Here is a 17,977-nt window from a genome sequence, read left to right on the forward strand (position 1 = left end):
TAATTTCTCTACACACCAAGGCCTAATCAGGTCCAAGGCTGGCCTTTGAGAGAGAGATCCTGTAGTCTTTTTCTCTCCTTCCTTCCTATGGAAACAAATGAAGACCAACCAAATGAGAATAAGCAAAGGCAATCTATTTTAGAACTTGCCATAGCAAGAAAGTCAGCCTCCTTTACTTGGTATTTTGGCAGAGATTTTAAGGCAGACAGGGAGTGGGAAAGCTATTTATAGTGGAAAAAAGAAAGGCTTCAGATGAGTTCTGATTGGAGACTTGTCGCAGGGACGCTGTAAGGGGACTAACTAGAAGCGGAGCAACCTACATGATTGATTAGGAAAGCATATTTAGCTTTCTCTGATTGGTCCTAAATTGGAAGTCGAGACAAAAATGAGAAAGCTGTCAATTATTAATCAATTTCTGGCCACTTTAAGCAATTGCTGCAGGGATTATTGTTTGGCTTCCTGGATTGGCTACTAGAGATAGCAGACTGACTTCCTACAAGTCTCATAGATAGTAAGCTGGCTTCCTGGACTAGTTACTGTAGATAATGAGTTGGTTTCTGGTCTTGTTGCTCCACATTATGGATAAGAATTCTATTTTATATATAGCCTGGCCATTATCCATTTGTACATTCAGTCTCTCATTCTCTACTGCAGAAGTGAGGATCATCAATATGGAATGTATCTTCTTTTATATTCACACTCTCAGGTGAGACCTCTCTGAGACAATTTCTTGATTACAAAGACAAATATTAGGACACTATGTTGTTTGCATATCCAAGCCACATCTTGCAATCAGCTTTACTGCTAATATGGCTAATATATTGATCTCCATCTATCTGACATGTGGGTTTTTCAAGTAGTACTAAACTCAGGGGTGAAGACAGGGATGAAGTCAATTATTGAACCAATAAGTCCCTAGCCCTATGGAGGACTAATATTCAAACAGAATTGAGGAAATATTTTAATGGTCAGAGAACTTATATCTATTCCTTCTCTTTTTCTTAATACCTGAACTATCTGTCTAATGCCCTTTATTTCAAACTTAAATCCCTTTATATTTACATAATAGTTTTCATTTTGTTTCCTTTTTGGCTCCAAATTATTACTTTAAAGTACCTTAGATTGCCAATTTTTCTTTTTTTATGACCCTATTAATGGGGCTGCCATTCTTTTTATTCCAGTATATAAATTATATATTACTTGGGACTTAGGTTATAGGATGCAGACATCTTTTCTTTCAGCTTTATTATTACTGATATATGACATATGTAAATTTAAGGGGTATAATTATGATGGTTTGACTTGGTACATGTATATATTGGGAAATGATTACAATAAGATTAGTTAATACCTCTACTTCCTTATATAATAACCATTTTTTTATGGCAGTAACATTTTTTTAGAGGAGGAAGAGGGAGAGAAAGAGAAAGAGGGAGAGAGAGAGAATCTTAAGTAGGCCCCACAACTCAGAGCTTGATCTCACAACCCTGAGATCATGACCTGAGCCAAAATCTATAGACAGATGCTTAAGTGACTGAGCCACCCAGGTGCCCGTGGAGTTGCAGTAACATTTAAGATCTACTCTTTCATTAACTTTCAAGTATACAATACTGTACTACTAATTATCATCACAATGCTCTATATTAGACCCTCAGAACTTATTCCTCTTATAGCTGGAAGTTTGTACCCTTTGATCAACATCTCACCATTTCCCCCATCCCCAACCTCTGGAAAGCATCTTTCTACTTTCTATTTTTATGATTTTGGCTTTTTAGGATGCACATTTAAATGAGGCCACATAGTATTTGTCTTCCTTTGACTTATTTCACTTAGTACAAAACCCTCAAGTTCTACCCATGTTGTCACAAAATGCAGGATTTCCTTTTTTGTGGCTAATAATATTTCATTACATATATAATATATAAAATATGTTATTATATATACATATATACATAACATTATATATTCATTACATTTTCTTTTTCCATCGATGGACTCTAAGGCTGTTTCCATACCTTGGCTATAGTGAATAATACTGCAGTGGACATGGGAATATAGATATCTCTTCAAGATAGTAATTTAATTTTCTTTTATGTATACTCAGAAGTGGGATTACTAGATCATATGGTAATTCTATTTTCACTTTTTTGAGGAATGTCCATATACTTTAGCATAGTGGTTATATCGATTTACATTCCCACCAACAGTGCATGAGGTTTCTTTTTCTCTATAACCCTGATAACACACTTATTGCCTTTTGTCTTTTTGGTAATAGCCATTCTAACAGGTGTTAGGTGATATCTCGTTGCAGTTTTGATTGTATTTCCTTGATGATTAGCGATGTAGAACATCTGTTTATGTACTAGGCATTTGTATGTCTTCTTTGGAAAAATGTCTATTCAAATCTTCTGCTCACGTTTTAATTGGATTGCTTATGTTTTTTGCTATTGAGTTGTATGAGTACCCTATATCTTTTGCATATTAACCTCTTATCAGATAGATGGTTTGCAAATAGTTCTCTAATTCAGTAGGTTGTCTTTCATTTTGCTGATTGCTTCTTTTGCTGTACAGAAGCTTCTCAGTTTGATATAGTCTTATTTATTTTTAAAATTATTTTTGCTTTTGCTTTTGCCCATATATTAATCTAATCTTTTCTATATTGTTTTGGGAGGGGTATAGTGAAGAGATAAGTCTGAACAAGTAAAATACCAGACACCTTAATTCCTGCCCTTTTATGTCAGGCATATTGGTTATGGATTATTATGCTAATTGAAGAAAGAGTAGGGCTGGATTAAAAGTCAACACAGAAATATTTTGTAATGAGTAGGGAATCCCATTGAACTCTTTGGTGATGTGAAGCAGACAATGGAGTCACCTACCCTGAGAACTTGTGATTCAAATGTTTCTTTTCTCACTTCCATTAACTTTGAATTCCTAAAGCCTATGATAATGAAGTGGAGGAGGTCCAAAGAGGAATAAATTTTCTTTGGTATATTTACTGAAATAATGTCACATATCAGCTCATAAATTCTCATCATAATCCTGTGAGATAGGAATTACATCCATATTTTTCCAATCTGGACAGCTGAGGAACAAATAGGAAAAATACCTTACACAAGTCCACATGACTTACAAAGGAAAGAAAGATGAGATAAAAGGAAACATGTAGAATTACTGAGGTGTGGAAATAGAGTCTAGAAATCGAATTATTTCCACTGTATCCATGTGAAAGGAGGAAACTGTAAATGAACTAAAGCAGATATGTTAGAGAATTCAAGCTTCCCTTGCTCCAACACTTGATTCCTCTCCTCTTACCTCCTACCACTTCCTCCCTAAACCTTGACAAATGGCAAAGAACTTCTGAAAAGAATTCTCAAGCAAATTGTTCTGACAGCTGCCAGGATGGGATCGCTCCAACAATCCAGACAGGATGCACAAAAACTAGCATAATTTCCAACTAGTCTGATCACAAATTTTGTTGGAGTTACAGATGAAGAAAACTGTCACCTAAGTCAGAGCATAAAGACAGTATTTTTTTCTCTTACCCTATGAAACTCCAACCCTGCTTTGATTCAAAGTTAAGGTCTTCTGGTGCTCCTGGATTCACACCAGCTAAATAAAGCCTTGAATTTCTATTTGAGTCACTTAAGCTATTTGTATTCTTTGATCAAAACATAAATTATTTTTCAATAGGTGACACCAGATTGAGAAGCTTATTTGCTTGGGGGAGTTAGGGCTCAGATGAAATATGGAAACAGTAAAACAAAGATATTGACAAATTGTTCATCAAGAAATTAAGAGCATTTTGGAAGATTGCAAGTAAACCAAAAAGAAGAAGAGTTCAGAAAACAAAAGATGGCTGGTGTTTAGAAAAAGTTGGGAATGTGAACACTATCTGATCATCAATAACCAAACACTTTTTGGAACATGATGTCTAATATTAAATCATAAAATGTTCACAATTTTGTGGTGTAACCCCATGCCACTTTTTCATCCTGACCTTTAGTCAAGTCTGTTAGAAACACAAACTTATGTCAGTGATTTAGAGGAACTAAGGAGAGAGGGCTGAATTTGTGCCATGTAGGTCCACAAAAAATAGTAGAGAACAAATTAACTCAGTGGCACATGAAAAGAAGATTTTTAGGAAGAGTCCACAGTTAGCCAGAGAAGGTCAGGAAGCTGTCAGCTGCCAAGAGCTTTTTTTCCAAATGAGGAGCAACTTTCTTAGTATTTAAAAAAATGTGTTTAATAAACAAATAAGTAAATTTATTTATTTATAGAAGTGTTAGATTTACAGAAAAATTGCAAAGGTAGTACAGAGATTTTACATATAGCCCACATAATTTCCCCATTATTGATATCTTACATTAGCATAGTCTATATGTTACAATTAATGACCAATGTTGATACATTGTTTTAAATTATAAGTCCAAAGTTTACTAAGATTTCCTTAATTTTTTCTTTTGTTCCAGGATCCCATTCAGAATACTACATTACATTTAATTTTTTTATTGTCGGGTTTTAAGAGTTTTTTAATTTAAATTCAATTAACCAACAGATAGTACATCATTAGTTTCAGTTGTAGTGTTCAATAATTTATCCATTGCATATAATACCCAGTGCTCATCACATCAAGTGCCCTCCTTACTGCCCATCACCCAATCACCCCATGGCCCCACCCACCTCCCCTCCAGCAACCCTCAGTTTGTTTCCTATAGTTAAGAGTCTCTCAATGGCTTTTCCCCTTCTCTGATTTCTTACATTCAGTTTTCCCTACCTTCCCCTATGATCCTCTGTGTTGTTTCTTATATTCTGCATAGGAGTGAAACCATTTAATTGTCTTTCTCTGATTGACTTATTTTGCTCAACACCCCCCCTCAATAATCCAGTCAAGAAATGGACAGAGGACATGAACAGACATTTCTCCAAAGAATACCAAATTATATTTATTTTTTCTTTATATTTATTTTTTTACATTTTTTACTTAAATTCAATTTGCCAACCTATAGTATAACACCCAGTGCTCCTCCCATCACATGCCCTCCTCAGTGCCCTTCGCCCAGTTGTCCCATCCCCCCACATACCTCCCCTTCCACAATCCTGTTTTCCAGAGTCAGGAGTCTCTCATGGTTTGTCTCCCTCTATAATTTTTCCCACTCAGTTCTCCTCCTTTCCCTTATAATCCCTTTCACTATTTCTTATACTCCATGAATGAGTGAAAGCATATGATGATTGTCCTTCTCCGACTGACTTATTTAACTCAGCATAATATCCTCCAACTCAGTCCACTTCGAACCAAATGGTGGGTATTCCTCTTTTCTGATGGCTGAGTAATATTCCATTGTATATATATTGAGTTGTCATGTCTCTTTGGACTCCGCTTGACGGTGACAGTTTCTCAGAATTTCCTTGCTTTCGATAACCTTTCCTTGGTTTTGAACAGTAGTGGTCAGTTACATTATAGAGTGTTCCTAAATTGGGATTTTCTGGTATTTCTCTCATAGAGTTATGGATTTTCAGAAGGAAAACCTCAGAGATAACGTGCCAGTTTCATCACATCATATCTAGAGTACATACTATCCAGTAACTTATCACTGTTGATATTGTCCTTGGTCACCTGCCTGAGGTAGGGTCTGTTGGGTTTCACCCCTGCCAATTAATGTTGTTTTTCTCCCTTTTTCACACTTCCTCTTTGGAAGGAAATTACTGTGCTTAATCTACACCTAAGAAGGGTATCTGCCTAAGTTATTTGGAATTCTTCTCTGTGGAATATTTATTTATTCTCCTTTATTTATTTATTCAATCACTTATTTCAGTATGGACTCATGGATATTTAATTTATACTATGGGCTATTATCAATGCTTTATTTTGTTGATCAAATTGTTCCAGCTTTATTCATTGGGAACTCTTTCATTTGGCTGCTATGTCCCTTTGATAATCCTCCATCGTTGTGTTTTGTTGTTGAGCACCTCATTTTTTGGAACTGCAAGAAGTTCCAGATTCATCTTGTATATTTTCTGGTCCCGTTCTAGAATTAGTCATTTCTCCAAGGAGCTCTGATGCATGTATGAGAAGAAGGCATGAAAAACCAAGACCTGGGTATTAGGTGTGCTTATAGCTACTGGAGTGTCATTGCTTCTAAGTCCTCTCAGCTGAAAGAGCAAAGAAAAATATCTGTACATTGTACAGATATTGTAAATACAGACATACTTTAAACATGTGTATATGTAAACATCTATATCTATATTAGGCTAAACGTGAGTTCATACTAATGTTTCCAACTTCTAATCCATTACCATATAGATTATTATAGCTTGCCTTGCTTATCTGTAATCTACTTCAACAGTGAGAAGCCTGCCTCACAACCAACCATCCATTTACCTAATTGTTCAATTCAAGTACACCTGTATAGCAGTGTCAGAATTAACTTGTATTTCCCCTAAGAAAATTTTATCAATTAAAGTACTTATGTCCTTTCTCTTTTTTTTTTAAATTTTATTTATTTATTTATGATAGTCAGAGAGAGAGAGAGAGAGGCAGAGACACAGGCAGAGGGAGAAGCAGGCTCCATGCACCGGAGCCCGACGTGGGATTCGATCCCGGGTCTCCAGGATTGCGCCCTGGGCCAAAGGCAGGCGCCAAACCGCTGCGCCACCCAGGGATCCCCATGTCCTTTCTCTTTCTCTCTCTCTCTCTCTTTTTTCTTTTTTTGCCAGACTCTATGCATTTCCAAAGTTACTTAAGTCAGCACCTTTTCCTCCTAAGATTGTTTCATTAATTTAGTTCTGTATTTTATCCTGGGATCCACTAGCCTAAGTGAGTCTTAAATTTTGCATATAGTAAAGTTTGCTTTTTATACTGTCAGATTCAATGGGTTTTGATGAAGGCATTGTAAAGTATATTCGTAATTACAGTACCATAGAGAATAGAGTTTCACCTCCCTAAATTATCTGCCGGATTTCACTGCTCCCTTCCCTCAAATTCCTGTTAACTACTGATGATTTTACCATTGCTATAGTTTTTCTATCTCCAGAATGTCATATAATTGGAATCATAAAATATGACCTTTTGGACTGGCTTCTTTCACAGTACTTATTTAAGGTTCACTCATATCATTTCATTGCTTCATAGCTCATTTTTCTTTATTATTGAATGGGTGTAGCACAGTTGGTTTATCTATTCACTTTTTAATTTGTAGTTTCTTCTAGTTTGGGGTGATTATAAACATGGCTGCTGTAAACAGTTGAGTGCAGGCTTTTGTGTAGACATAGGTTTTCAAACCGGTAAGTAAATAGATAGCGATGTGATTGCTGAATCATATGGTAAGATTATGTTTAACTCTAGAAAAACTGCTAAACCATATCCCAAAGTGGTTGTTCGTTTTGCACTCCCACTATCAATGAGTGAGAGTTCCTGTTGCTTCATACTGTGTTGGTTTTTTGGATTTTAGCCATTCTAATCAATGTATGTCATTCTGATTTTAATTTGAAATTTTCTTGTGACAAGTGATGTTGATCATCTTTTCATATGCTTACTTTCCATCTTTGTTGAGATGTCTATTCAGATCTTCTGCCTATTTTTTTTTTTTTTACTGAATTGTTTTCTTATTGTTGAATTTTAAGGTTTTCTTTGTATATTTTGAATACAAGTCCTTTATCAGATATCTGTTTTGCAAATATTTCTTCCAGTCTGTGTCTTGTATTTTCATTATCTTGACAGTGTCTTGCACAACAGAATTTTTAAATTTATTAAATAATCTAGTTTTTCTATCATGGATTATCCTTTTTGTATTATATCTAAAATTGTGTTTCCAGGGCCAAGGTCACCTATATGTTATCATATTTTCTAGAAGTTTTGAGATTTTGCATTTTACAGTTAGATCTGTGTCCATTTTAAATTAATTTTTATGAAAGGCATAAAGTCTATGTCTGGGTTCATTTTTTTGAATATGGATATCCAATAATCCAGCAAAGTTTGTTGAAAAGAATATCCTGTTTACATTGAATTGCCTTTGATTCTTTGTCAAATATTAGTTGATTATATCTGTATGGGTCAATTTCCTGGACTCTCTGTTCTGTTAATCTATGTGTTTATTTTTTTTTTCAGTTACATACTGTCTCAAATATTGTAACTCTATAGTAAGTATTAAAATTGAGTTGTGTGCATCCTATAACTTTGTTCTTCAGTATTGTGTTGGCTATTTGGGGTCTTTTGCCTTTTATATAAACTTTAGAATCAGTTGGTATCTATGAAGTGATTTGCTGAGATTTTGATTGAGATTTTGTTGAATTTATAGATTAAGTTGAGAGTGATTGACATCTTATTGTCTTCTAATCCCTAAATTTGGAGTTTGTCTCTATTTTTTAGTTCCTCCTTGATTTCTTGCATCATAGTTTATCATTTTTGTATATAGATATATATTTTTGTTATATTTGTAGTTAAGATTATTACTTTAGGAATGTTATTGTAAATGATACTTTTTAAAATTTAATTTCAAATTGTTTATTACTGATAGATATGAAAGCAATTGACATTTGTATATTAACCTTTATTCTGTTACCTTGCTGTTAGTTCTAGAAGTAACTAGATTGATTGATTTTTTTAAAATCAATTTTTGGGGTTTGTACACAGATAATTTGATTATCTGCAAACACAGACCATTTTATTTCTTCCTTCTCAATCTACATCCCATTTTATTTCTTCCTTCTCAATCTACATCCCCTTTATTTCCTTTTTTACTTATTTCACAAATTAAGATTTCCAGTATGATGCTCAATAGTAATGATGAGATGTTACATTCTTACCTTATTCCCAGTCTAAAGAGGAAAGCATCCATTTTCTCATTATTATGTATGATGTTATTTGTAAGGTTTTTGTACATATTCTTCCTCAAATAGAAGATGTTCCTCCTCTACTCCTACTTGCTGAACATACTTATTACAAATTAGTGTGGGATTTTGTCAAATGTTTTTTATACATCAGTTGACACAGTCATAGGATTTTTCCTTTTGAACCTATTAATGTGGTGGATTAATTTGGTTAATTTTTGGATGTCAGGTCAGCATACCTAAAATAATCTTTCTTTATCGTGGTATATCCCATTTTTATTTATTGTTGGATTTCATTTGCTCATATTTTATTCAGGATTTTCGCATTCATGTTCATCAGAAGTACTGGTCTACTTCTACTTTCTTGTAATATCTTTATCTTGTTTTCATCCTCAGTTCTATTTTCCGGAAAAGATTGTGGAGAACGGGCTTCATGTCTTCCTTAAATGTTTGGTTGAATTCCCCAAGAAAACCATCTCTGCCTGGTACTTTCTTTTAGGAAAGTGATTAGTTGTTCATTCGATTTCATGAATGGATATAGACCAATTTAGATATCTCCTTCTGTGATTTTGATAGTTTATGTTTTCAAGGAATTAGCTCATCTAAGTTATTAAGTGTGTGGGCAGAGAGTTGTTCATACAACTCTTCCTTTATTTTCCCATTAATGTCTATGGGATCAGTAATGATGAAGCTTTTCCATTTTTGCTATTGGTAGTTTGTTTCTTCTCTCTTATTTTCTTGTTTAACCTGGCTAAAGATTTATGATTTTCACTAATATTTTCACAAGGTAAGAATGTAACCATAGCCCTATATTGTCTTCTCCTAGATTTATTAGATACGAACATTTTCAAACCTTTATTTTGTTTGAGCCATAACTATTTTTTTATGAGCCATTGAACTTAACCCTTAACTGATAAACTATCTCCCCTTTCCACATCTCTCATCATTTGTGAATCTATTGTCCGTCCTAAAGTTTAAGAGTTACATACTATCTTGCCCCCTCTTTTCTCCTTCTTCCCTTCTCCCTCTTGTATTTGTCCTATCAATTAGTCCCTGTCAATTGGTACCTAATATAGTAGATACAAGATAAACATTGGTTGAATGAATAAATAAGTTATCTTGATTATAACAATTGTTAAAAGTATAAGGATAAGAGCTCACTCACAAATCCATCTCCGGAATCTGTACCATGGAACGTGTCCTAGGAGAAACTGACACATATAAATATCCTTACCTTACCTAAAGATTAGAAAGTTTCCAAAGCAAAACTAAGGCTTGAATAAATTACCAGAATCATTTGTCAAAACAAATACTTTAGCCAAATATTCAGTCCCCCAGCAGGATATATTTCTTCCCAAATTATCTGGATAATTTGTTCAGCCTTCCAGTTGGCTTCTCTATGGCCTCCTATGGTCCTTGTAAGCTCCTAAAGCTGTAGCTATGCCAGTGCTTGGCTCAGGGATAAGTGAGGTAAGTGAGGGCAGAGAGCCCTGAAAATCCAACAGCAAGGTCTAGAGGCAGTTTTTCTGGGTATTTCTCTCTCTCTCTCTCTCTCTCTCTCTCTGTGTGTGTGTGTGTGTGTGTGTGTTTATTTCCCTTGGGAAGGCAGAGGAAAAAATGTAAAATGGAAAGAGAACTGACCTATATATTGCATTTATCTTCTTTACCTTATTTGAGGTTATGTTTTTCTTTAAGCATGATTTTCTTCCCTTTCCCTCTAGAACGTGAGCTCTATGGGGGCAAGGGCCATCTCTGCCTTGTTATTCTATTAACATGAAAATTTGGCACATAGGAGATGACCAGTAAATACTCCTCAAATAAATTGATATATCATGAATGTTGCAAAAATCAACCAGAGCCTCTGGGACAAGCACAGCTCCCTTCTGTGGACTTTTGTGTTAACTTTACTATTTGGAATCAGACTACTCAGGTTTGTATTCTGATACTATTACCAGCTTGCAACTGGACTTTCTTCATCACACTGAATCTATTTCCTTATTCATAAAATGAAGGCAATAATTATATTCTCCAATGTACTCAATATACTACCAATTACAAGTATAAATTTATTTTTTGCTCCAAAGATTATGCTGAAAAGATTCTGAAAAGGAAGTACCCAGGATCAATTTGCAGTGTGTAGAACTAGAGATTCATATCTGTGTGCTAAGCATCACCACTTCTAATTAGCAATTCCCTAATCCAGCATATCTAAATGACCTCTTATGTTTCCCTTGGCTTCAGGATCCCATAACTAGGCGACCAAATGTGCAGTTCTGAAGGACTTCCCTGCACTTCTTCCTTCTCCTCTCTCCAGTGAAAAGCTACTTGAGGTATCCTGCTCCCCTATGAGAACTCCATCATCTCTCCCAAGTACTTGGGTCTCTTAGTGGCCCAAGTACAGAGCACATACTTTCTCTTTGGCCTAACTTTGTAGTATCTTGTAGTGAGTAGAATGCATTTGGCGTACCCATGTATCCCTGCAGGGAAAGGCAGATGAAACAAAATCTTATTTATCTCTTCCAAGTCAGTATCTGATGTGGCTTGAATGAGAGTGATACATCATTGTTTTATGTGTGTCAGAAAAGACTGAGGCCTGTCAAGGAGTGTCTTAGTGGCTAATGTAACACAGAACAACACTAGAACATCCATTGAGTTATTCAGAACATATTAATGTGTCCCTCTGTCTGGGGACATGATTCACAGGTCTCCCATAAATAAAAGGCAAACATAAGTTTCTCAGACCTTGCTCATTTTTATGGAGAGGTATTCCTAATAAAGTCAATGTTCTGCTAAAACCAGTGGGTGTGAAATTATAAATCCATTCTTCCCTCATATTTGTCTGTGCTCTGATAATCAGCAAAACAAACATTTTTTTCCAAAGTTAAGTGCCTAATATTGTTCATTGAAATGCCATCTACATATTCTGAAGTATTTATTTGATGAGTTTTATATGTCCACGCTTCTGGAAAAAACCATAGAAGAGACAGGCACAACTATCCTAACTATCCCAGTTGAGCCCTACTCCCAGCATCTCTTCAGCTGCATTCAGCCATATGAGCAAATCCAGGAAAACCAAACCCAGGCAAACCAGCCAACCCACAGAACTGTGAGAAGTGGCAAATTGTTGTTTTAAGCCACTGTTTTTTTTATCCCAGTGTAGTTAATATACAGCATTATATTAGTTTCAAGTGTACAACATAGCAATCCAACAATTCTATACATTATTCTGTGCTCATCACAATAAGTGTACTCTTAATCCCCTTCACCTATTTCACCCATTTTCCCCCACCTACCTCCTCTCTGGTAACTACCAATTTGTTTTCTATATTGTGCTTTGTTTATTTTTCTCTTTTCTTCTTTGTTTATTAATTTATTAATTTATCTATTTATTTATTACATTTTTTAAAATTTAAGTTCAATTTGCCAACATATAGTATAACACCCAGTTCTCCTCCCATCAAGTGCCCTCCTCAGTGCCCTTCACTCAGTTACCACATCCTCCCACCTAACTCCCTCCTGCAACCCTTTGTTTGTTTCCCAGAGTTAAGAGTCTCTCATGGTTTGTCTCCTTCTCTAATTTTTCCCTCTCAGTTCCCCTCCTTTCCCTTATAATCCCTTTCACTATCTCTTATATTCCACATATGAGTGACACCATATGATGATTGTCCTTCTCTGATTAACTTATTTTCACTCAGCATAATACCCTCTAGTTCCATTCACATCGAAGCAAATGGTGGGTATTTGTCTTTTCTGATGACTGAGTAATGTTCCATTGTATATATAGACCTCATCTATCCATTTATCTGTTGAAGGACTTCGTGGCTCCTTCAACAGTTTGATTATTGTGGACATTGCTGCTATGAACATTGGGGTGCAGGTGTCCCGGCGCTTCACTACATCAGTATCTTTGGGGTAAATACCCAGTAGTTGCAATTGTTGGATCATAGGGTAGCTCTATTTTTAACTTCTTGAGGAACCTCCACACTTTTTTCCAGAGTGGCTGTACCAGTTTGCATCCCCACCAACAATACAAGAGGGTTCCGCTTTCTCCACACCCTCTCCAACATTTGTTGTTTCCTATCTTGTTCAATGGAGGAAAGCTGAGAGCCTTTCCCTTAAGATCAGGAATATGACAGGGACGTCCACTCTCCCCTCTGTTACTCAATATAGTACTAGAAATCCTAGCCTCAGCAATCAGATAACAAAAATAAATAAAAGGCATTCAAATTAGCAAAGAAGAAGTCAAACTCTCCCTATTCACAGAGGACATGATACTGTATATAGAAAACTCAAAAGACTCCACCCCAAGATCGTGAACTGAAGAAAGAGAAATATTTTTTTTGTTTCCTAAGTTTCACATATGAATGAAATCATATGGTATTTGTCTTTCTCTCACTGACTTATTTAACATTACACCCTCTAATTTCATCCATGTTGTTACAAATGGCAAAATTTTATTATTTTTTATGGCTGAATACTATTCCATTGTGTATGTGTTTATGTGTGTGATATATATATATATATATATATATATATATATATATAATCTTTTTTATCCATTCATCTATGGACACTTAGATTTCATCCATAATTTGGCTATTGTATATATAATGTTGCAGTAAGTTTTTAGGGGTACATATATTTTTTTCAAATTACTGTTTTCATATTCTTTGGGTAAATATTAGTAGTAGAATTATTGGATAATCTGGTAATTGTATTTTTAATTTTTTGAGGAAACCCCATACTGTTTTCTACAGTGGCTGCACCAGTTTGCATTCTGACCAACAGTGCACAAAAGTTCCTTTTTCTCCACATCCTCACCAACACTTATTGTGTTTTTTATTTTAGCCATTCTGACAGGTACAAGCTAATATCTCATTGTGATTTTGATTTGCAATTCCTTGATGATGAGTGATGTTGGACATCTCTTCACATATCTGTTGGCCATCTATATGTCTTCTTTGGAGAAATGTCTTTTTATGTCTTTTGCCCATTTTTTATTGGATTATTTGGTTTTTGGTGTTGAGTAGTATAAATTCTTTTTTTTTAAGATTTTATTTATTTATTCATGAGACACACACACACACACACACACACACACACAGAAGCAGAGACATAGGTAGAGGGAGAAGCAGGCTCCATGAAGGGAGCCTGATGTAGACTCGATCCCGGGACTTTGGGATCATGACCTGAGCCAAAGGCAGATGCTCAACCACCGAGCCACCCAGGCATCCCTATAAATTCTTTATATATTCTAGATACTAACTCCTTATCAGATATATCCTTTACAAATATCTCCTACCGTTCAGTAAGATTGTCTTTTTGTTTTGTTGATTGTTTCCTTTGCTATGCAGAAGCTTTTTATTTTGATGGAGCCACTGGGTTTTGAGGATGTGGTTATGTATAGATAGGTAGCTGGTACTGTGACCTTGCACTACTTTCATAAGTCTTGGAAAGCTGAGTTTCCTCTTCCATAAAATGGGAATAACAGCATTCACCCTACAAGGATATTGCAAGGATTAAATATAAAGAAGTTGATTGTCCCTAAAAGTAAGCTTGGCACATAGTTGACCAGAGGCTTTTAATACATTACATATTTTTACTACTATTTTTGCTGCCTCTATATGTGTAAGAGAAAAGTGAATTGGTTTTCATCATTAAAATTTAGTGTATTTTCCAGGAAAATTGTTTTATAGAGTATATCAGGAAAAGTTTCTGTCTCATAGGAAAGTTTTAGAAGTTGTTTCATTAAGGAAAAATGACTTTTATCAGAGCAGCAACATTCACCCAGCTAATCTTGATTTTTTCAAATATTTCAATGGACTATGAACTTTCACTAGACAGTAACCACAAGGAGAGACTATGTGGTGATACTAGTTTAAAAAGACATATAACAAACTCAGAACATAATTGAGGGAAACAGTTTATTCATTTCTGAAACAAAAATTATCACCCATCACATACCTTAATGATTACTGAAGCCAAAATATGGCATATGATTTATTATGAATATAAATTTGTAGAAAATGAAGTTTAATGGTATAATTATGGAGAAAATCACAGTCTTGTTTATCAGGCATTTTAAACAGAAATTTTCTAAAGAAGTGGAGTGGTAGATCAGTATATTTGAAAAGATGATATACTTTGAAATAGCTGAAGGATTCAGAGTGGTTCAGTCCATTGAAAATAGATTTACTGCAATAGAGAACATCATTAGGCCCAATGGACATTCAAGATGAGATAAACAAAACAGGAAGAATATAGGATGATGAAATTACTTTGGCCTTTTCAATGTATTGTGTAATGGGATTCTTAGGCTATTATTGACTGAGTTGGTGAAAGCTAGAAAATATATGCAGCATTACCAGAGAAATTATCAGTATAAAAACACAAAACAATCCAGAAGCTAATTTGGGTCAGACTTCCAGAGAGGTTAGAAAAGATTTAAACTATTTTTTGATTTGAGATTATTTGTGGCTTATTTTGGCCAATTTCTGTAACTTTCCTGGGATCCAACAATAAATATTTATGGTAACCTGGATTATGGATTACACTTTAAACTGCAACAGAAACATGGCAGAGTAGCAAGGGTAATTTTCTTGGACTCGGAAGGCCTTGTTTCTATGTGATCTTAAACAAGCCACCTCATTGGATCTCAGTCTCTATATCTTCAAAAAGAGGATACTGGAAGTTAGTTATTAGATATTTTTAAGATCTTAAAAATACTTGATTTTCACTAATTTTGTGATTTAAAGTTAGGCATTTGTGTTAGGCTAAACAATGGACTCCCCAGAGATATCCTGGTCCTAATTCTTAGAACCTGTAAATGTTACCTTTTATGACCTTTTATGACCACTTTGCAAATGTAACCAATTTAAGGGTCTTGAGAAAGAATGATTTTCCTGGATTATTTGGGTGGGCTCTAAATATAATCACAAGCATCCTCATAAGAAAAAATCAGAAGGATATTTGACTACAAAAAAAAGTAGGAATCTTGACAAAAACAAGCAAGAGACTAAAGGGGTCGTAAATCAAGGAATACAAGCAGCTTCCAGAAGCTAGAAAAGGCAAGGAAATATTCTTGCCTATAACCTCCAGAGGAATCAATTTTGCTGACACCTTAACTTTAGCCCAGTGAAACTGATTTCAGACTTCTGGCCTCCAGAACTATAAGAGAAAAAAATGTGTGTTTCTGTAAGCCATCAAGTATGTGGTAATCTGTGGCAGTAATAACAGGAAACTAATATAGCAGTCAAAAACCTAAAGACCAACTTTGAGATATAAATGACTTAAATCATGAAATAGTAACTATTGATTTGGTCATTTATTAAGGGATTTATTGCTCCTAACTATTGGACAGATATGAAACCTGGTGCTGGAATTGAGACATAAGTCAAAGTTGTATTATTTAGGATGTTTTGGTCTTGAGTAACAGAAAACTCAACCTAGACATGCTTAAACATTAAAGGCCATTCATTAACTCATGAACTGAAAATATCCAGAGGCAGGACAGAGATTAGGAATGATGCTTTTCAAATATGGGAAATGGATTCTAGGAAAAGAACTAGAACTTTCTTTTTTTTTTTTTTTAAGCTTTTTTTTTAATTTTTTAATTTTAATTTATGATAGTCACACACACACACAGAGAGAGAGAGAGAGAGGGGGGGGGGGCAGAGACACAGGCAGAGGGAGAAGCAGGCTCCATGCACCGGGAGCCCGATGTGGGTTTCGATCCCGGGTCTCCAGGATCGCGCCCTGGGCCAAAGGCAGGCGCCAAACCGCTGCGCCACCCAGGGATCCCGAACTAGAACTTTCTATTGCAAAAGTCTTCACAAATACCATGAACATGTGAAGTGGCAGAGACAAAGGGCAACCAAAGAAGTGCAAGATGTTGTGATAAATGCAATTCTAAGGACATCTTAAAAATACTGTGGATAGACGTAGAAACAATGTGGAAGAATGGAGAAATCTGACTGGTATGATTTAAGGTCAGTTTCTTGGGAAAGAAACATATAAAATGAATCTTGAAAGATGAGTGAGTCAGATAGAGAAGGGGGGTGGTATTCCTTTTTTTTAAAAATTTGTTTATTTATGATAGTCAGAGAGAGAGAGAGGCAGAGACACAGGCAGAGGGAGAAGCAGGCTCCATGCACCGGGAGCCCGATATGGGATTCGATCCCGAGTCTCCAGGATCGCGCCCTGGGCCAAAGGCAGGCGCCAAACCGCTGCGCCACCCAGGGATCCCGGGGGTGGTATTCCAAGAGAAGAATATAGATTGTTGGGCACCTGAGTAGTTCAGTCAGTTAAGCGACAACCTTTGGTTCAGGTAATGATCCCAGAGTCATGGGATCAAGTCCCACATCCAGCCCCACATCCAGCCCTGCACTGAGCTCCCTGCTCAGCAGGGAGCCTGCTGCTCCCTCTCCCTTGGCCCCTCCCTCCCCCACTCATGTGCTCTCTTACTCCTCTCTCTTCTCTCTCTCTCTCTTTCTCTCTCTCAAATAAATAAATCTTTTAAAAAAGAACCTAGATTGTTCAAGGCTAAGGAGGCATGAAAGCATGAGCTCAGTGAGAAGTGCAATGTGGTCAAAGAGTACACAGTGGGATCCAGGGTTGAAGGGTAAGTGTTCCATAGGACATGAAGCAGGAAAACAAGATTGAAGCTGGAGTTTATAAATGTCAGTATCTATGAATCTCATAGGTCATTGTGAGGAGTTTGTTCTTCATCCTGGTAACAGTGGGAATCAGGGTCCCCATTATTGTAGATCTACAGAAGAAGGAACTGTAGAATAGACAACATTTTGCAATTACTGAAATTAGAAGCTTACTAGAGAATGAGCTGGGTCAAGGACTACTGTGAAGGATCTTGCTTAAGTGAGGGATCTGTAGATAATCAGGAGTGAGTCTGAAGTGCACCAGAACCTGAGGTAGAGATATGCAGCGAGCTGATAGAGCTGTGGTGGAAATATCTGTCTCTCCTGCACATAATGAGGATAGGGAGGTGTGGAGGTGTAAAAGAATTTGTACAAAGTCATAGGACAGAACGTTTCTGAATAGGCCAGATTCACTCAAAATTTAGGCACAATTCAAACCCAGGTCTACCAGACTCCAAAGCTCATGATTTTTAACACTTCTGCCTTATGGCTTA

The sequence above is a fragment of the Canis lupus genome, chromosome 29 (genome assembly GCF_048164855.1).
Source record: "Canis lupus baileyi chromosome 29, mCanLup2.hap1, whole genome shotgun sequence".
Classification (NCBI taxonomy): domain Eukaryota; kingdom Metazoa; phylum Chordata; class Mammalia; order Carnivora; family Canidae; genus Canis; species Canis lupus.